Source organism: Sorghum bicolor, chromosome 8 (assembly GCF_000003195.3).
Source record: "Sorghum bicolor cultivar BTx623 chromosome 8, Sorghum_bicolor_NCBIv3, whole genome shotgun sequence".
NCBI lineage: Eukaryota > Viridiplantae > Streptophyta > Magnoliopsida > Poales > Poaceae > Sorghum > Sorghum bicolor.
The window spans coordinates 15,304,620-15,326,840 of record NC_012877.2 but is presented as its reverse complement, the minus strand read 5'-3'; the positions used below and the strand labels follow the sequence as shown (position 1 = coordinate 15,326,840).

The window sequence follows — 22,221 nt, the reverse complement described above, 5'->3', positions numbered from 1 at the left end:
GTCCAGATTTTGAAGCAGAACAGAAACATCCGAGTATAAATATCATAATCTCAAGTTCTACTTATCCAAATAAGTTCCAGCTTATACCGTTGGAAAGAATAGAAAATTGTCTACAAATTTTCTATAGAATACTTTTCCAAATTCTATAGTTATATATGTCTAAAACAGTAAGCAACCGAAACTGGTACAGATTCTTGACAGCGCAGCTGCATCAACTTGTGATTTTCATAACTCCATTTCCAAAAATAGATATGGGGGTGATTCTTGCGGTCAGAGAAAGATCTTGAAGTCTAGTTGTTCCCAGAAAAAGTTGATATACTTTGCACGATCAAAACTTGAGGTACACCAGAATCATCGCAGACTGCTCCAGAAATCAGCAAGGGATAGGAACAAGAGATAGCCAAACCCAACTACTTATTTCATTAATCCTTATGCCTTAGGTCTATAAACTAATGAAATTGTGGAGAAATCCCACAAGATCATTGCAATCATTACAAAGATCCAAATCAAGCATAAGCATAATAACAAACCAACTAAGCACAATTCACTCAATTTGCGATACTATCGTTCTCTTCATAGTAAGGGTAGATATCTTAAAACACCTATTCCAACGATGCCCGAAGGTGGTAAGAAAAAGTTCTAAAAGCATATCAAGCAAGGAGTGGGGATGAGAACAAGTCTTTAAAATAAGCAACAGGGTGGAGACAAATAGCAAGGATAGGGATATAATATGGATGAAAATACCAAGGTTTATCGAGCAAGGATTTTATGACAATTCCAAAACCTTAAGACGACAAATTTCTAACTAGGCTTGCGTCCTACAGTCAGCATTGCTTTGATACCACTTTGTAATACCCGATTTTAAGAACAAAACCAGATATGCACCATATGTGAGTCTTAGAAGCCAAATCTCACATATAGCTACAAATAAGGGGTAATATCAAAAGACAATGCAAAAATTATATAACGTACATAATATAAAAGAGATAACCTTTGATAGCAAACAACGGATAGACAACTCCAAACTCCGGGTATTAACTTCTCTCTACAGGATCCAACTGACTGGTTGATCACAAGCCTAAACTCCTCCTGAAGTTTGGGGGAAATAGCAAGAGTGAGTCCATGTCGAACTCCACAAGTATAGCAACTAGATTGTATATCTCCCACAATCTCATGATCAATGTGACATAAGTAATGTAAAGCATTAAACAATAAACAATGAGTATATTTAACACACAAGAATCATCACCCTTAATGTAGATGTCCCCAAGGCCGCTCCTGACCGTGAGCTCGGCTAGTATACTAGTTTTTAACCCTCTGCAGAGGTTGCACATCTTTACCCATGAGTCATGATTTACCCTTTCGCCCGAGGTGATCAGCCTCTTAACCCACTTCCAAGGAAGGTCGGCAGGGATCACTATGAAGCCTTTCAAAAGTTCGTCTAACATGTTAGGGCCGCAAGGTTTCCTTTGCGCGCAGATATAGAGCCCCTCTTCCGATGGCACAATGACTCGCAGCCTATACACATACAGACAGAGGCCACACTATACCCAAAACGGTTCAGCCCCTCCGCCCTTTCGGGTAACCTCTAACAAGCTAGAAAAGGTCTTCATACTGAGCTAAAGCCAAAGCCATTATAGCCCTCATGGTTGCACTGTTGTCCCGGGTGATCACGTACAGACAAATCATCAAGTTGCTAAAAAGTCATTTTTATCGTTTATTACTTAACATTAATCTAGTCACAGGATCATGGTCACAGAAATAAAATCCAAATACTATACTTGCCTTAATCCAATTGCTCTTGCTTATCCTTTTGCTTCAGCTGGTCTTACTTGTTGCCAAAGCTCTTATCTTGATCACCAAAAACTGCTCTCCGACTAAACTCGATCATCGATCACACAAACAATCGAAGAAAACATACACGAAGCAAACAAGGCTACAATTAGAACAGTACACCAATCAATAAAAAGGTCTGAAAACAAATATACGCAGCCCCAATCATGCAGACACGAAAAGCACACTAATCGGAGTTACGATGAATAAGAAACGACTACCGAGACTTTTATATTATATTAAAAAGACTATATATACTTGATTTATTATTTTAATTGAGCAAAACTATGTAAAAAGTTATTTAGGTTAGGTTAAAAAAATAATTTAATCCAAAAACTAACCTAAAACTACTCATATTTTATTTATAAACTGTGTCATATAATTTAATCAAATTAAACGTTATTTTTGCAAAAGAAAAAAAACATATATGAAAGCAACTAATTGAGTTATCACATATGCAACGTATTTAAACTAAGCAAACTTAGAAATATATTTAAGTTTATTGTTAATAGCATTTATTAATAAAAAGCCACGGTGTAAACCCATGTTTGTTTTAAATTGCAAAAGAAATTCCTATACTTTAATTAAATTAATATTTAATTATGATAAATATATAAACATATGGCATGGCAAACATCTCTACTAACTTATAGATCATGTGGTCATAAATACAACACAAAAGAACAAACCGAAAAGAGTCAAAAGGATGAAACGCATAGACGCTAGGAGTACGACTGTAACATCTATTATTGTAATCAAGAGTTATTTAATAGATCAGCAGGACATAACTATATGGAATTAACATAACAGGGTTGATTAACCGAAAGCAACATGGCATAGAAGATAGGACCTGCCCTAGCACGTCTTGAAGCTTCGCTCGTTCCTAGTAGAAGCTTCTCTCCAGGTGGGCATCAACCAACAGAAACAACGGCAAGGTGACAGGCAGCAGCATCGGCATCGCAGGGGCTGGTGCACCACGTCGACGTCGTAGGAGTGTTGGGCACGTACAGGAGCCGGAAATAAGGTGGACTGCATTGGCTTGGTTGGAGCTTAGAGAGGATGACCACCACAGCGGGGGCGGCCGGGGAAGATGTACTGCACGTCTCGGCAACGAAGTATGAAGCAGAGAGACAAAATATTATTTACTACTTTAAGAGATTTCCAAACTAGACTCTCTTTATGTAGTTTTGGTGTAATTTGACCAAGGGGTTAGTACATATATATAGGGAGAGAAACTCCCCACCTCCGCGTCAACTAGCGATATGGTACTAATTAATTTGCAACCTTTATTTTTACTAATAGGCCTAACTAATTATTAAGCCCATTAGTAAAGAAAACATTTGGCCTTTGAATCATGATGACGTTGGCCTAGGGTAAAATGAAGGATTTATTATTTTCGAGATTAATTATTTTCATGGATAAAATAATTCTAGAAAAGTCCAGAATTAGTAGTTAAGCCACGAAAAATACTTCAAAAGCTCCGAAAATTTGGGAGAAATTCTCAGAAACAATATGAAACATGAAGAACCCAAATAAAGTATCTGGGGCTCATGATAAGATAATTTGGAGCATCTAAAATTTAGATTATGCTCCACGGAAAAGGCCAGAAAAATTCCCGAGAAGTTTATAGAGATTGGTTGATGGACCAGGAACTAAAAGAAGTGCTTTGAGTGACAAAGAAAAGATTTTAGGAAGGTCCTAATCAAAATTTGAGCTTAGAAACAAGGAATTTGGTTGTAGATAAAAGATAAATAAGGAAGATCGATCTACTAAACGTATTTTAAATATTTTTCTTACTATCAACACATAAAGGAGCAACAAGCATCACTTCAAAACATATGCACCAGCATGTATGCATAATAATATTGCTATGCCTTATAATAAATTTTAATTTAATAAAAAATATTATTTTTCCTATATTTTCATGAGCACAAAAATACAAAATTAAATAATTTTATCTATATTTCAAAAGGAATAAATTTTAGGGTGTTACAACACCCCATTAGGCAACGACGCAAAGAAGAGAAAAATTCCTGCCTTGGTAATGTGGTATCTGCCAGTGACCGACCGCTTGAGGCGTATTTTCCTGAACCCTAAGGAAGCCGCGCTCATGACATGGTGGGACGATGAGCGCAAGGTCGATGACGATGTAATTGTACACCCGGCCGATGGCAGTCAGTGGCAGGACTTCGATAATAAAAACCCACTGTTCAGTTCGGACCCAAGGAATGTACGGTTTGCCTTGAGCACCGATGGAATGAATCCCTTCAACGAGAGGACGAGCAACCATAGCACTTGGCCAGTGATCTTGACCATGTACAACATCCCAACGTGGTTGTGTCAGAAGAGAAAGTATCTTTTCCTCACTATTCTTGTTTCTGGCCCTCAGCAACCAGGCTTTGATATGGACGTGTTCCTCGAGCCTGTGATGGAAGAATTCGAGAAACTATGGAGGACAGGGGAGCTGATGTATGATGCTTTCCAAAAGGAGACCTTCACATTAAGAGCAATAATATTTGTGACTATCAACGACCTCCCTGCATTGTTTGCCTTGTCTGGACAAATCAAAGGCAAGACAGGATGCTTAGTCTGTCAGGATGATACTAAATGGGTGTACCTAGATGGATCTAAGAAGACTGTTTACATCAGGAATCGTCGCTTTTTAAAGCAAGGTCACAAGTACCGCAGCAAACTGTACTTAAAGTATTTTGGCAACATCCCAGAGGATGAAGATCGACCTCCGGAGAGACGTCATGATGGACAATATGTGTTCCAAATGGTGAAAAATATAAGCGTCATCTACGGAAAGAAGAAAATGGATGGAAGACCTAGAGATAGAAGCACACCTCCTATTGAAGGCGTGCCTTTTAAGAAAAAGTCAATCTTCTTTCAGTATCTTGAATATTGGCCACAATTGGAGGTCCCCCATGCCATTGATGCTATGCATGTGCAGAAGAATGTCTTTGAGAGTCTCATCGCTACCTTGATGGACACACCAAAGTCAAAGGATAGTCTCAAAGCAAGGAGAGACATGGAGCAGCTACATGTGATGCCAGAGCTTCACCCGGTACTTGAGACAAAAATTGGAAAATACACCCTACCCGCGGCTAGCTACAACCTGGACCTAGAAGAGAGGAGAGGTTTATGCACTTCTGTGAAGGGGATCAAAGTCCCGACTGGGTTTTCGGCAAACCCGAAGAAGCTAGTGTCGATGAAGGACCTATCATTTCCACACTGCAAGGCTCATGATTGTCATATGATGCTGACGGTGTTCCTACCAGTCGCAATAAGGGCTATCAAGCCAGAGTTTTTGAAGATGGCTATCACCCGCATGTGCTACTTCTGGTCAAAGATCTCACAGAAGAAGATTAGCAAGACAGAGCTGAGTGACCTACATGATTTTGTCGTAGAGACCCAAAACCAACTAGAGATGTGTTTACCTCCCGCTTTCTTCCACCCTATGGTACATCTCATGATTCACATGGTTCATCAGATACAGGCGTTGGGCCCTTGCTACTTGCATGAAATGTGGTCGTATGAGCGGTTCATGTCGGTTCTAAGTCGATATGTGCATAATCTTGCATACCCAGAGGGCTCTATGATAGAGGGCTACAGTAGTGAAGAAGTCATCGAGTGCTGTCAAGAGTTCCTAAAAGTACAGAGAAGGATTGGTATTCCCGATTCTCACTACAAGGGTAGGCTGGCCGGGAAGGGCACAAATGGTAGAAAAATCTTCATCGACAATGAATACACTGAAGTGAGTCGGGCGCACTACGCTGTCTTGGTGAGCACAAAACTGATGGAACCATATATTGATGAACACATGGAGATCATCCAATCAGAGAGAAATGGTCGTACAGGTGATTGGGTCATGAAACAACACAAGCAACGCCTAACTTCATGGTTGAAGGACCAAAACATACAGCCTGGAGAAACCATAGATTCTATTACCATCAGTAAGTTGGCAGCGGGGCCATCAAGACAGGTGACATCTTGGAGTTCTTATGAGATCAATGGGTACACATACTATACCCACGCAAAGGATAGTAAATGTGTGAACCAAAACAGTGGTGTTCGAGCAGTGGCTATCGGCCCAGGGGGACAAAAGATCGACTACCTTGGCATAATTGAAGATATATGGGAACTTGACTATGGAACTGAGGCACTAAATGTGGCCCTATTTTGATGTCGCTGGATCAAGCAACATGAATTCAATGAAATCGGATTGAGGGTCGTGGACCTTCACAACATAGGCTACCAGGATGATCCATGGGTCCTTGCTTCACATGTTACACATGTTTTCTATATGACCGACCCGCTCAGCATTGTCCCCCCAAAGAAGAAACCTAAGCATGTGGTTATCCCTGGAAAACAACACATTATCGGAGTTGATGGCGTTGATGATGTTGAAGCCTAAGTGCGATCAGATGCCGCTATTCACAGACTTTATTAACAAGATCGGTGTTGTGGAAAAAAACCTACCCAAAGACGTATTGCCATGGGAACGAAAAGGTGTAGTGCAAATGGGTTTTCTCTTAACCTATTACTAACTGTCATATAAGTCTATGATCTATGATCACCACAGAGCAGCGGATGGCTCTATAAAGCAGCAACCCACTAATTTGAGGGCACATGAGTTTCTTCTTCTTTTACTACTACTACTACCGATTACTAATTTGTCTCCTTTGTCTGTTCTCTCTCCTATCTGCTAGCTGCTGCTCTACTCTAGTACTCTACTAGTACTACACTACAGTTGGGGCTTACTTTCATTTTAATTTGTGGCTTACTGTAATCCTACTACTACTACTACTGCTACTACTACTACTACTACTACTACTACTACTACTACTACTACTACTACTACTACTACTACTACTACTACTATAGCACTGCTGCTGCTACTACTACTAAAGCACAGCTGCTACTACTAAAGCACTGCTGCTCTCTCTTTTCCTCTCTTCAACCTACTACTACTACTACTAAAGCATTGCTGGTCTCTCTTCTCCTCTCTTCAACCTACTACTACTACTACTAAAGCACTACTGCTACTACTACTAAAGCGCTGCTGCTGCTGCTTCTGCTACTACTACTACTACTACTACTACTACTAAAGCACACTTTATTCCTTTCATCTGTTAGAACAGATCACGAAATGACACGGACAACAAGCAATGCAGCCCGATCCAACGAACATGAAGAGCACCCTAGCCCTAGAGAGCAAGAAATACATGATCAGTTTTCTCAGGAACAGTTTGATGAAGAAGTGGGCAATGGTGTAGCATTTATGCTTACTCAGGAGGAGTCTGGCGAGGAGCAAGGGGGAGAAGCGGGAAGAGGAGAGACTGATGAAGGATCTAGCAAGGAGATGACTCAACCTCGGGATATGAAAGTCCTGAGGATCCACACCCATGTGAACCTAGACGAAAGCCAGCGACGGATGAGTTAGACAAGGACTTTGACCCAAACGAGGAGGTAGGGATATGAAGGTCACTTAGTAAATCATAAATTTTGGTAACGATATGGCTATGTTACCTCTACTAACACTTTGACCTGTTGTTTATACAGGTCCCTCCTAAACCTCCAAAAAGACCATCTCGGCGTCCGGCACGTTTCGCCGGACATGACGGGGCAAGGGAAAGGAGGGCAGAGGCAACAGGCATAAAGACTACCATTGTGGCCTCTGCTCCGCAACCTGAAGGCACAACCTCGGCCTCGACTACCAAAGTGAAAAGGAAAGGAGGGGTCAGAAAGCAAAACCACTATCCAAATGCAAAAATTGTTTATGTGATTGATGAGGTTGGGGAAGAAGGGCAGATCCTTAAGCCAAAGGAGTTCCAATCAAAATTCCGCAATGCAATTGGGGCCCTAGTCAGAGACAAGTTGAACCCATCAATCCGTAATTGGCACGACTATCCAGAGGACATAAAGGATGACCTATGGAAAAATCGTCTATTGGTCAATTTTCATTTTAGGATTCTGGCAGAGAAGCTACCCCTAGTAAGACGAGGTGCTATGAAGATGATGGGAGAATCCTTCCGACGTTGGAGGAATGAGCTGAACACCGAGTACATCAAAAAGGGGTTAACTCCGTACCATAAGTATGGACACATCACTCCTGCTATCTGGGCGTTGCTCGTGGCTGAGAAGACTGCACCAGAATCTTTGGCCTTAAGTGAAAAGAACAGCTTGCAGGCGAAGAAGAACATCCACCACCCTCGTCTAGGCCCCGGTGGCTACGAGGGCAAGGAAGAGATGTTTAGAAAGATGGAAGAGGAGGCCGTAGCTGCTGGGAATACAAAAGTAATGAAATTGAAGCCACGCACCAAGCGTTGGGTCTTTGCAAGGAATCTTGAAGAATTAGGCAGCAGTCTGAAATTTGCCAAGCCAGAGACCGAGGAGGCAGTGTCAAGGATAATGAAATATTCTGAAGACATCGAGAAGGGCTCATTCACTCCTTCTAGAGAGAAGGACGAGCTTAGCCTTGGCTTGGGAAACCCCGAGCACCCAGGCCGTGTCAGGGGGTTAGGGAAACATAAGACCTGGAAGGAAGGATTTCGAGAGGATGTGGAGATGTACAAGAAACATGGTAGAAACCGGGAGGAGAGTCTTGCCACCCTAGTGAAGACCCTAGTTGCCAAGAAACTACAGGAGCAAGGACTGTCTACTGAGCGACGGTCACAAATGGAGCCACCTAGGGATTTGGTTCTAGTTGGTAGCCCTCCAAATGTTCAAAGCAGCCAAGGTGCCAATGCAACCTCCGCCTCAGTCGATCACATACGGGTGCCAACTCGTTGCATCCTGTTGATTCCCATCGATAGGGCACAGGAGATGGCTGAGGTGGCAACGGGTCTGGCACATCTGAAAGCCCTAGTTTGGTTTTCGACAATTGATGAAACCCTAGTACTAACCTCTATGCTAAGTATGTGTAGACTTAATGAGGTTGGTCCATGCCAAGTGATGGAGCAAGTGATGATCATGGTGATGATGGTGATGACCACAAGATGATCAAGTGCTCAACTTGGAAAATAAGAAAGAGAAAAACAAAACCCTATGAAGATCAAGGCAAAGGTATTGCTTAGGGTTTTGGTTTTGGTGATCAAGACACCATAGAGGGTGTGATCACATTTAGGATAGATAGCCGTACTATAAAGAGGGGAATTCTTTGGCTAAGCGGTTATCAAGTGCCACTAGGTGTCAGTGTTCATGTGCATGCATTTAGAACCTAGTGAGCTAACTTAACTCCTTCAAAGAAAATGTTTGTGAAAGTGCTAACACATGTGCACTTGTTGGTACACATGTTGTGGTGTTGGCACACTTTGAGAAGGAGGTGGAGTTTCAAAGGTAGAGAGAGGATGGGTTCCTCTCTCCCTCGGCGCTTTTGAGAAAATGAAGTGCATATTTTTCTATTGCGCCGGTGGGAGTTTTGGAGAAGTTGCGGGAGTGTTTCTCGCTGAGGAACACTCACCGGACGCTGGCTTCTGGAGCACCGGACGCTGCGTCTGAGCGTCCGGTGCAGACAGTGCCTGTCCCAGCTAGGGTAAGGCACCGGACGATAGGCACCGGACGCTGGCTTGAGCGTCCGGTGGTTAGTGTCCGGTGTGAGGGCGTTTTGCAACCCTCTCTACGCATGAGTCCGGTGAGCACCGGACGCTCAGGGTGCGTCCGGTGGCTTGCGTCCGGTGACCGTGCGAGTTTGCGGAGCTCTCTGCGCATGAGTCCGGTGTGCACCGGACGCGTCCGGTGCTAACTTGCTCAGCGTCCGGTGCTCTGCAGGTTACCGTTAGACTCTGACACGCGGCTGACGTTAGAGCACCGGACGCTGGTGTTGAGCGTCCGGTGCCCCTTTAAGAGCGTCCGGTGACCCCGTTTTTCGCCCAGTGAAAGAGCCAACGGCTCTATTTGTTTGAAGGGTTATAAATACGTGTTTGGCCGGCTTGGGGCTCACTCTCTTGGCATTCTTGACTACTAGACATCCTTGTGAGCCTAAGCAAACACCTCCCACTCATCTCCTTCATAGATTATACATCTTTGTGAGATTGGGAGTGATTCCAAGTGCATTTGGTTGAGTGATTGCATCTAGTGGCACTTGGGGATCGTTCTAGCTGCGGTTTTCTTGTTACTCTTGGTGGTTGCCGCCACCTAGACGGCTTGGAGCAGCGGAGGAGGATTGGCACGAGTTGGTGATTGTTCGTGGCCATCTCCCGGTGATTGTGAGAGGTTTGTGCCTACCTCAGCGGAGAGCCAAAGGCAACATTAGTGGATTGCTCATGTCATTGAGCTACCTCACTTGTGGGTAGGTTCTTGTGGTGTCCTAGTGAGGACGAGGTTCGTGCTACACCTCTTAGCCACCGAACCACCAAGTGTTGGTCGACACAACGGGGACGTAGCGTGCCGGCAAGCACGTGAACCTCGGGAGAAAAATTGCTTGTCTCCATTGTGTTTGTTCATTGGATTTCTCCCGGTGATTGGACTTCATTTTATTGATTGGTTCATCCCCTCTACGCGGTGGTATAAAGATCAAACCTTCTCTCTTACATTCCCGCAAACTAGAGTAGCTTACTTACTTATATAGAAACTTTAGGTAGCTCTCTAGTGTAAGTAGTGACATAGCTCTTGCGTGCCTAGTGATCTTAACAACTAGAATTGTTGGATAGGTGGCTTGCAAACACCCCTTTTAGCGCTAGAGCAAAAAGCTTCGCTTTGTTATTTACTAACCTCTTGCTCTAGTGAGTTTGTAGAATTTTTAAATAGGCTATTCACCCCCCCTCTAGCCATATTAGGACCTTTCAAGTGGTATCAGAGCCGTGGTCACCGTTTGTGAAGGCTTAACAACCTCGGTGCTCAAATTATGGCTCAAATAGTGTTCAACCATGTTGGGGGCAAACCACCATTCTTTGATGGCACAAGTTCCTTTGACTATTGGAAGAGAAAAATGAAGATGTACCTTGGATCAATCAATGATAGAGTGTGGGAAGTCACGGAGAATGACTTTGTGATCCTTGACCCCGCTAACCCCACCCACAATGAGAGAGCAAACAAGCAATGCAATACTATGGCTCTCAACACAATATACAATGGCATTGATTCAAAGGTGTTTGAGCAAGTCAAAGATCTTGAGAAGGCTAGTGAAGTGTGGACAAGGCTTGAAGAAACATATGAGGGCACTACAACGGTAAAAAGTGCCAAGTTGTACATGCTCAAGGACAAGCTTTCAAACTTCAAGATGAAGGATGATGAGTCAATCCCGGAGATGTTCTATAGGCTCCAAGTCATCATCAATGATCTCAAGGGCCTTGGTGAGAAAGTGAAGGATGAGGACTTCATTCACAAGTTCTTGATGTGCTTGCCCAAGAGGTTCAAGACATTGAGAACAATCATCTTTAGAGGTGGATTGACCGGTGTATCTCTAAATGAGGTACTTGGAGATGTCATGACCGAAGATCAATACAATGACAATGATGATGATGAGGTCATGAAGAAGGATGATGATGACAAGAAGAAAAAGAGTGTAGCATTCAAAGCTAGCTCTTCATCCAAGAGCAAGAACAAGGGCAAGGCCAAGAAGGAAGAATCAAGTGATGAGGAGTGCTCCAATGATGATAGTGATGATGAAGCACTAGCACTCTTCGTCCGCAAGTTTGGAAAGATGATGAAGAAGAAGGGCTATCACACAAGAAAGAGAAGAGATCACTTCAAGAACAAGGAGCATGTGAGGCTATGCTATAAGTGCAAGAGCCCCGATCATATTGTGGCGGATTGTCCTTACAATAGTGACAATGATGAGCATGATAAGAAGAACAAGAAAGAGAAGAAAGAAAAGAAAGAGAAGAAGATGGTCTTCAAGAAGAAGAAGGGTGGATCCTATGTTGTGACATGGGATAGTGATGCTTCTTCGGATGATGATTCTAGTGATGATGACAAGTCATCCAAGAAGAAGGCGCTTGCAAGCATTGCTATCAACAACAAGCCATCACTCTTCGACACTCCTTCGTGCTTCATGGCCAAGGGCCACAAGGTACAATATGATGAGAGTGAAAGTGAAAGTGAACATGAACATGATAGTGATAGTGATGATGAAAATGAATTCACTAATGAACAACTCATGGATATGTTAGAACAAGCCGATTCACTTATTCAATCTAAAAACAAGAAGTGCAAAGAATTGGCCAAGAAGTTAAAAGCTCTTGAACAATCCTTTGATGAGCTCAATGCTAATCATGAGAGGCTAGTGGAAGCCCATGAGAAGCTTGGCAAGGCTCACACCAAGCTTGAGAAAGCTCACTCCTTGTTGTTAGAAGAGAACAAGGAAAAGGTTGTTGTATCATGTGATGTGGGCACAACATGTGACTTAATTAAAGAATCACCCAACCTACCTATTGTTGTTGCCACTAACTCTTCTTGTAGGTCTTCATCCACCACCACCAACTCTACCTCTACTTTTAGTGTTGGTATCGCTTGTGATGCTTCACTAAAGGTTGAGAATGAGACTCTCAAGAGAGAGGTGGATGAGCTCACTCACGCCCTAGGCAAGGCCTATGGTGGTGAGGCCCGCTTGCTAAAGTGCTTGGGTAGCCAAAGGTTTTCTCTCAACAAAGAGGGATTAGGCTATACCCCCAAGAAGGGCAAGAAAGCTTTTGCAACTCACAAGCCTAGCTTTGTGAAGAGCAATGGTCGATATTGCAACAAATGCAAGCAAGTTGGGCACCTAGAGCTTAATTGCAATAAAATGAACAAGAACAAGAAAATTGCTAATGTGCCTTACATTCCTTTTGATTCTTGTTATGTGCTTACCAAGGGTGAGAAGGGTGTGCATGCTAAGTTTGTTGGTACACCAATTGTGGGTCCAAAGAAGAAGGCCATTTGGGTACCAAAAAGCTTAGTCACTAACCTCCAAGGACCCAAACAAGTATGGGTACCTAAGAAACATTGATTTGTTTTGTAGGTAAACTATAAAGCCGGAGGAAGGCATTGGGTGCTTGATAGTGGGTGCACACAACACATGACCGGTGATTCAAGAATGTTCAATTCAATCAATCCAAATGATGACAATGGTGTTGATAGTATCACATTTGGTGACAATGGCAAAGGCAAGGTCAAAGGGCTTGGTAAAATTGCTATATCCAATGACTTGAGCATTTCCAATGTGCTACTAGTAGAGAGCTTGAACTTCAACTTGCTATCCATAGCTCAACTTTGTGATCTTGGTTTCAAATGCATATTTGGAGTTGATGATGTAGAGATCATAAGTGTAGATATGAGAATCTATACTTAGTTGATTTCAATGCTAGTGAAGCTCAATTATCAACATGCTTGCTCACTAAATCTAGCATGGGTTGGTTATGGCATAGAAGGCTTGGTCATGTTGGAATGAAACAATTAAACAAATTAGTCAAGCATGATCTTGTTAGAGGCTTGAAAGATGTCAGATTTGAGAAAGACAAGCTTTGTAGTGCATGTCAAGCCGGAAAACAAGTAGGCAACACTCATCCAAAGAAGAGCATCATGAGCACATGCAAGGCATTTGAGTTGTTGCACGTGGACTTATTTGGACCAACCACATACACAAGCATTGGTGGAAATAAATATGGATTTGTGATAGTGGATGATTTCACAAGATACACATGGGTATTCTTTCTTAGTGACAAGAGTGATGCTTTTGCAACCTTCAAATCATTTGTCAAGAGAATACACAATGAGTTTGAAACAACCATCAAGAAAGTGTGAAGTGACAATGGAAGTGAATTCAAGAATACAAGAGTTGATGAGCTTTGTGATGAATTTGGCATTAGGCATCAATTCTCGGCCAAGTACACTCCACAATCAAATGGTCTTGTTGAGAGGAAGAATAGAACCTTGATTGACATGGCAAGATCAATGTTGAGTGAGTACAATGTGAGTCATTCTTTTTGGGCCGAAGCAATCAACACGGCTTGCTACTATAGCAACCGACTCTATTGTCACCCAATGATGGAGAAGACACCATATGAGCTCTTGAATGGAAGAAAACCCAACATTGCATATTTTCGGGTATTTGGTTGCAAATGCTATATATTGAAGAAAGGCACTAGATTGAGTAAATTTGAAAAGAAATGTGATGAAGGTTTCTTGCTTGGTTACTCCACTACTAGCAAAGCTTATAGGGTGTGGAATTTGGCTAGTGGAACTCTTGAAGAGGTACATGATGTTGAGTTTGATGAAACCAATGGCTCTCAAGAGGAAGATGAGAATCTAGATGATGTGAGAGGCACTCAATTGGCCGATGCAATGAAAAATATGGATATTGGTGATTTGAGGCCTAGAGAGGTGATTGATGTTGAAGATGACAAAGATCAAGTGCTTCCTACCTCTAATGTGCAAACTAGTGGTTCTCATGATCAAAATCAAGCTAGTACAAGTGGTACTCAAGTGCAAGATCAACAAGCTAGTACATCATCTCATGATCAACCAAGTGCAAGCAATCAAGTGCAAATACTCCAACCAACAAATATTGCAAGAGATCATCCATTGGATCATATCATAGGTGATATTCAAAGAGGAGTGCAAACTAGATCAAGACTAGCATCATTTTGTGAACATTTCTCCTTTGTGTCTCACATTGAGCCAAAGAAGATTGATGAAGCATTGAGAGATGTTGATTGGGTTAATGCTATGCATGAAGAGCTTAACAATTTCAAGAGAAATCAAGTATGGGAATTAGTTGAAAGGCCTAGTGATCACAATGTCATTGGTACTAGATGGGTCTTTCGCAACAAGCAAGATCAAGATGGGATAGTTGTAAGTAACAAAGCAAGATTGGTAGCACAAGGCTATACTCAAGTTGAAGGTCTTGACTTTGGTGAAACATATGCCCCGGTTGCAAGATTGGAAGCAATTAGGATCTTGTTGGCCTATGCTTGTGCTCATAACATCAAGCTCTACCAAATGGATGTGAAGAGTGCATTTCTCAATGGCTATATCAATGAAGAAGTCTATGTTGAGCAACCTCCCAGTTTTGAAGATGACAAGAAACCCAACCATGTTTACAAGCTAAGAAAGGCATTGTATGGTTTGAAGCAAGCACCTAGAGCATGGTATGAGAGATTGAGAGATTTCTTACTCTCTAAAGGTTTCAAGATGGGCAAGGTTGACACCACTCTCTTCACCAAGAAGATTGGCAAAGACTTGTTTGTGTTGCAAACTATGTTGATGATATCATATTTGGATCAACCAATCAAGAATTTTGTGAGGAGTTTGGCAACATGATGGCTAATGAGTTTGAGATGTCAATGATTGGAGAACTTAGTTACTTCCTTGGTCTTCAAATCAAGCAATTGAAAAATGGCACATTTGTGAGTCAAGGCAAGTACATAAAAGACATGCTCAAGAAGTTTGGTATGGATGATGCAAAATCAATTAGCACACCAATGGGAACAAATGGAAGCCTAGACAGTGATACAAGTGGAAATATGGTGGATCAAAAGTTGTATCGGTCCATGATTGGAAGCCAACTCTATGTGACCGCATCAAGACCGGATGTCATGTTTAGTGTATGCATGTGTGCAAGATTTCAAACCTCACCAAGAGAAAGTCATTTGAAAGCAACAAAGAGAATATTGAGGTACTTGAAGCATACACAAAATGTTGGTTTATGGTATCCCAAAGGTGCAAAGTTTGAACTTGTTGGATATTCCGACTCGGACTATGCGGGATGCAAAGTTGAAAGAAGAAGCACATCGGGCACATGTCAACTATTGGGAAGATCACTTGTCTCATGGTCATCCAAGAAGCAAAATACTGTTGCACTATCAACCGCCGAAGCGGAGTACATTGCGGCCGGTAGTTGTTGTGCACAAATCCTATGGATGAAGGCAACATTGAAGGACTTTGGAATCAATTTCAAAGAAGTGCCATTGCTATGTGACAATGAAAGTGCCGTGAAGCTCACCAACAATCCGGTTCAACACTCAAGAACAAAGCACATAGATGTCCGCCATCACTTCATAAGAGATCACCAACAAAAAGGGGACATTTGCATTGAAAGTATAGGCACCGATGATCAACTTGCCGATATATTCACCAAGCCACTTGATGAGAAGAGGTTTTGCAAGCTAAGGAATGAATTGAACATACTTGACTTCTCAAATATGTGTTGATGCACCCCCACTATATGACGTGCCTCTCCTTCGAGCAAAGCAAGGTGAAATTGTTTGACATGTCATCCATCTTTGCTAAGGACTTGTTTAGTGCATCTAGTCATTCCTTACATGTCTTAGGATCATTCATGAAAATCAAATGAATTTGATGCTTATATGGTACCACTATTGTTTCTATGCTTGACTTGATCTAGTGGTAGCATATGACATGTTTGTGGGCTTGCAATCCTAGTGTTTGATCTAGAATATGAGCTATAAGTGTTTAAGTCAACATGGTGCAAGATAACCCTTATTTGGAGGTGTGAAGAAGCTTGTCCGTGGATCAAACCGAGTTAAATATCTTAGGCAAGTAATCTAGATTGAACTAATTTGTAAAATGATCTCACTTCACGTGGTTTCACACTAACCTATCTAAAATTTGAGCTCACCTTTTGTGGTCTTTGATGACAAAGGGGGAGAGAATTTCCCAAAGATTTAAGATAGGGGAGTAACATGATAAAAGAATGAGATCAATTAAAAATTTTGAAGCACACAAGTACGGGGAGCAAGCTCATAAACTTGTATGTTGCATTTGTATGTACATCACATATGTTTGCTTGCATTTGCATTAGCTTTAGAAGGTTTCTCTCCAATGCCTTGCTTGTGTGGTGTATGCTAGTTGTAGGCTTGATTGATGAAATGAAGAACTAGCATGCATAGGTAGTGTAACTAGACTTTTAGTTACTTCACAAGTGGTACTAGAACTTTGTTTATAATGTTGATCTCACGAGGTGTTCTAGTTTTGTGAAGAACTAGCATGCATAGGTAGTGTAACTAGACTTTTAGTTATTTCACAAGTGGTACTAGAACTTTGTTTATAATGTTGATCTCACGAGGTGTTCTAGTTTTGTGAAAGTCTAGTTACTAATGGTGCTAAGGATGGTGTACATTGGCAACTCCGATTGGTATCATGCTTCAAAGGTCCATTCTTTACATCTTAGCATCATTTGGTAGAAATTGACTCCTATATTTCCTATTCAAGCATATGTGCAAGCTTTCAATCCAAACTCTTAGCACATATGTAGGGGAGCAATTGCTACCAATTTGGGTTCATGAAACTTGTCCATAACCTTTGCACATGGTAAAATGCTTGGGCAAGCAACATGAATCCAAGAAAATTTTATTGAAAATCTTTGTAAAAAGGGTTGTCATCAATTACCAAAAAGGGGGAGATTGAAAGCCCTAGTTTGGTTTTGGATAATTGATGAAACCCTAGTACTAACCTCTATGCTAAGTATGTGTAGACTTAATGAGGTTGGTCCATGCCAAGTGATGGAGCAAGTGATGATCATGGTGATGATGGTGATGACCACAAGATGATCAAGTGCTCAACTTGGAAAATAAGAAAGAGAAAAACAAAACCCTATGAAGATCAAGGCAAAGGTATTGCTTAGGGTTTTGGTTTTGGTGATCAAGACACCATAGAGGGTGTGATCACATTTAGGATAGATAGCCGTACTATAAAGAGGGGAATTCTTTGGCTAAGCGGTTATCAAGTGCCACTAGGTGTCAGTGTTCATGTGCATGCATTTAGAACCTAGTGAGCTAACTTAACTCCTTCAAAGAAAATGTTTGTGAAAGTGCTAACACATGTGCACTTGTTGGTACACATGTTGTGGTGTTGGCACACTTTGAGAAGGAGGTGGAGTTTCAAAGGTAGAGAGAGGATGGGTTCCTCTCTCCCTCGGCGCTTTTGAGAAAATGAAGTGCATATTTTTCTATTGCGCCGGTGGGAGTTTTGGAGAAGTTGCGGGAGTGTTTCTCGCTGAGGAACACTCACCGGACGCTGGCTTCTGGAGCACCGGACGCTGCGTCTGAGCGTCCGGTGCAGACAGTGCCTGTCCCAGCTAGGGTAAGGCACCGGACGCTGGCTTGAGCGTCCGGTGGTTAGTGTCCGGTGTGAGGGCATTTTGCAACCCTCTCTGCGCATGAGTCCGGTGAGCACCGGACGCTCAGGGTGCGTCCGGTGGCTTGCGTCCGGTGACCGTGCGAGTTTGCGGAGCTCTCTGCGCATGAGTCCGGTGTGCACTGGACGCGTCCAGTGCTAACTTGCTCAGCGTCCGGTGCTCTGCAGGTTACCGTTAGACTCTGACACGCGGCTGACGTTGGAGCACCGGATGCTGGTGTTGAGCGTACGGTGCCCCTTTAAGAGCGTCCGGTGACCCCGTTTTTCGCCCAGTGAAAGAGCCAACGGCTCTATTTGTTTGAAGGGTTATAAATACGTGTTTGGCCGGCTTGGGGCTCACTCTCTTGGCATTCTTGACTACTAGACATCCTTGTGAGCCTAAGCAAACACCTCCCACTCATCTCCTTCATAGATTATACATCTTTGTGAGATTGGGAGTGATTCCAAGTGCATTTGGTTGAGTGATTGCATCTAGTGGCACTTGGGGATCGTTCTAGCTGCGGTTTTCTTGTTACTCTTGGTGGTTGCCGCCACCTAGACGGCTTGGAGCAGCGGAGGAGGATTGGCACGAGTTGGTGATTGTTCGTGGCCATCTCCCGGTGATTGTGAGAGGTTTGTGCCTACCTCAGCGGAGAGCCAAAGGCAACATTAGTGGATTGCTCATGTCATTGAGCTACCTCACTTGTGGGTAGGTTCTTGTGGTGTCCTAGTGAGGACGAGGTTCGTGCTACACCTCTTAGCCACCGAACCACCAAGTGTTGGTCGACACAACGGGGACGTAGCGTGCCGGCAAGCACGTGAACCTCGGGAGAAAAATTGCTTGTCTCCATTGTGTTTGTTCATTGGATTTCTCCCGGTGATTGGACTTCATTTTATTGATTGGTTCATCCCCTCTACGCGGTGGTATAAAGATCAAACCTTCTCTCTTACATTCCCGCAAACTAGAGTAGCTTACTTACTTATATAGAAACTTTAGGTAGCTCTCTAGTGTAAGTAGTGACATAGCTCTTGTGTGCCTAGTGATCTTAACAACTAGAATTGTTGGATAGGTGGCTTGCAAACACCCCTTTTAGAGCTAGAGCAAAAAGCTTTGCTTTGTTATTTACTAACCTCTTGCTCTAGTGAGTTTGTAGAATTTTTAAATAGGCTATTCACCCCCCCCCCCCTCTAGCCATATTAGGACCTTTCAACATCCTCCAATTCCAGGCGACATCTGGCACCATAAACCGGTCCCGACCGACTATAGTAAGGTTGAGGTGCATATCGTGAATCCCGAGTACGCGAAGCATAAGATTGAACACCCAACTAGCGAGGGGATTCTTGAGCTTAGACTACTCATGAAACAGTTCATCCTCTGGTACAAAAAGGATATTGTGTTGAATGTTTCCTCGCCAACTCCAAGTGATGTACACCTGGAGAGAGTCCACCTTGAGGATGGAGAGGTGTATTCACCGTCTCATGAGGACCACTTGATGCATGAGAGGGTACCAGCTTCTCCAACCGTTGGCGAGCAAGGGGTCGAGCCAGGGCATGATGAGACACCACTTGAGCCTCAAATAGATGAACCTTCTGTAGCTCGTGCGGAGCCAGAGCATGAGACGCCACATGTGCCTCAGAGCTCGCAACCTTCTACAGCTCGTGCCGAGCCAAAGCGTGACGAGACACCACATGTGCCTCATAGCCCAAAACCTTCTACAGCTCGTGCCGAGTCAGAGCATGACGAGACACCACATGTGCCTCCTAAGCCACAACCTTATCCAGCTCGCCCCGAGCAAGGCCATGATGAGATGGCACAGACTTTTCAACAAGCACCGCCGACACATGAAGAACTACTCCCTCTAGTATGTGAAGCTCGTGAAAAGATCCCCATCATGATAAGGTTGACAGGGTCAAAATCTTTTGTGGATATGAACATCTCGGGTATGTACAAGTGGTATGCTCATGACCAGTTCAAGCCTGAGAACCAAGGCCCGAACAAATTTGCCTACAGGATGCCCACTGACACCTCAGACTACACAACGATAACAAAGTATCCAGATGTTGAAACCATCAAGTGGTCAAAGGATTGCCCGAAAGAATATGTAAAAGGCAAACGTTTCCTACCAAACCGGATCTTGTGTAAGATGCCATATGGAATGAGAAGGATCCATGATTGGTACTACTTGCATGTTTCACGTACAGAACTGAATGTGTTGGAAGCAGTAATACCTGCTCGCATATTTGGACGCCCTGCTTCGGGTATTGCCTTTGACTTCAGCGACATCCAATCATGCTTTCACCTTAGTTCAATGTCGATGAATCTGATTCGCACTTGGTGCCTGTAAGTCCTCTTCCTCTTGATATGATCTGAAAGTAACCTAGTTTGATTTTGCTAAAACTAACTTCCGTCATGATTTTTAGAATGCAAGCAAACTTTATGAAATCTACACGCTCAACGAAAGCCTGGTATGTAGACCCTATGCCTATAGCACAAATAAATTTTAATTACCCATCGAGATGGGACTTGGATGCGCCACAGCTAGCTGCTGGAGGGACGTTGGCGGAGAAAGAAAAGATCCGTGCGGCCAAAATAAGAGAAGAGTCTCTTAAGGTTGCGGCGTGGATTGCCGTATGTTTAAAGAATCTCCAACACTTCGAAACAATATGGATTCCATACCACTTCAAGTAAGTTCGATTAATTGTATACTTAACGATTGTTCGGTTTATCTTATTTTGATGCAAAGGTACTTATGTGTTTATTTAAAATTGTTGTAGCAATCACTGGATAGTCATAGGTGTCGATGTCGGGATGAACATGGCATGGATTTGTGATTCTGCAGATTTTGACCCTCACACATATAAAGACTTCATGTCAATTCTCATTACGTAAGCAAATTTATAATCCTAGTAACCTTATATGATTCACTTTAATATCGACTTCTGCATACTATAAGTCACATCGATTCTCATTCAAACAGGGCATTCAGGGCCTATGTCAAGAATCACAAACGAAGGCATGATCCAGGTTTGGGGAGCCACTTGCGTTTCAAATCTCTATGTTCGGTAAGTGCGACTTAGTTTGGCATAAAATTACTAATTTTTTCAGTACTTATACTTGACACATCTCCATTTGCAAATTGAAACAAAGTTTCCCAAGCAAAGGCCAGGAAGTCTGCATTGTGGATACTATGTATGTGCTTTCATCAGTAACACAAAAGGCTACAGGAGACACCCTGAATTGGTAAGTTTGAATCTCTTAGTGGGTTGTAGTATGAAAATATAGTATTTGTCACTTAGCTTTGCAATCTCTTCTTTACACTAGACCTAAACTTGTCTTTTACGATCTTGTAGTGGAAAGAAGAAAAAGGACTAAAAAGGGATGTCTATAGGGATGATGACCTCTTAGAGATTGTCGGTGACCTTTGCAACTTTATAATGGACCATGTTGTTTATTACAAAGGTGATTACCATAACCCACAGTCCAACTTAGGTAGCAATCCTCTTTACTAGCACCTCCGTCAGTGGGATAGGCTCTTGATTACATATGAACTTGTTGGAATGGACTGTGATCGATTTGTATTAGTACTTGAAAAATTTCGGACTCTTTTGGATGGATTTGTAATGGACTTGGAAACATTTTGGACTTGAAATGTGTTGGACTATAAATGTGGTGCTTTGTATATGTATGGATATTTATGTTGTGAATATGTGATGTTGAGAATCTGATTATATATGTATATATGTATGTGGTGTTGTGCTGTGCTGTCAACTCGATTATTGTAATTTTTATTTTTTTCTGAAAAATAACTGTAGGGACGGTTCTAGATTGAGCCGCCGTTGCAAATGCAGACAATAGAGGCGGCTGAGACACAAGCCGCCCTTACTAATGCTCACTATAAGGGCGGCTGGAAGCACCAGCCGCTCTTACAGTGGTCACTAGTAAGGGCGGTTGTTGTTTCCAACCACCCTTACAGTGGGCCACTGTAAGAGCGGCTGGTGTTGAACCGCCCTTACAGTGAATTCCACTGTAAGAGCGTTTGCATAAGAGCGGCTGGGCCAGCCGCTCTTACAGAGCTTATTTAGCCGCCCCTGTTGTACCTGACTGTAGTAGTGGTGGATCCAGATTATTTGCCGCCCCATCAACTACATCTCCATGGGAATATAATCAGCAACGCCATCGTTCTACTGGAGCAGCGCTAGCTAGCAATGCAATAATGCATGCCGGACGCATAGTAGTGTGGCACAGCACGGCCGGGCACCGCAAGTCCACAAGGAAATGGTCCTGATGATATCCATATCTGTGATGGAGAAGACCAATGCAAGGCAAAGAAA

At 42.8% G+C, this 22,221-nt stretch overlaps 2 long non-coding RNA genes across 2 annotated transcripts; both read left to right on the top strand.

Annotated features, from left to right (window-relative positions):
- On the top strand, positions 20,475 to 20,915 carry LOC8058184. The gene is made up of 3 exons (XR_002455591.1): positions 20,475 to 20,574; positions 20,665 to 20,775; positions 20,868 to 20,915. It is a non-coding gene; the product is annotated as an uncharacterized LOC8058184 (long non-coding RNA).
- Positions 20,915 to 21,299, top strand: LOC110437675. The gene is made up of 3 exons (XR_002455589.1): positions 20,915 to 20,952; positions 21,038 to 21,130; positions 21,241 to 21,299. It is a non-coding gene; the product is annotated as an uncharacterized LOC110437675 (long non-coding RNA).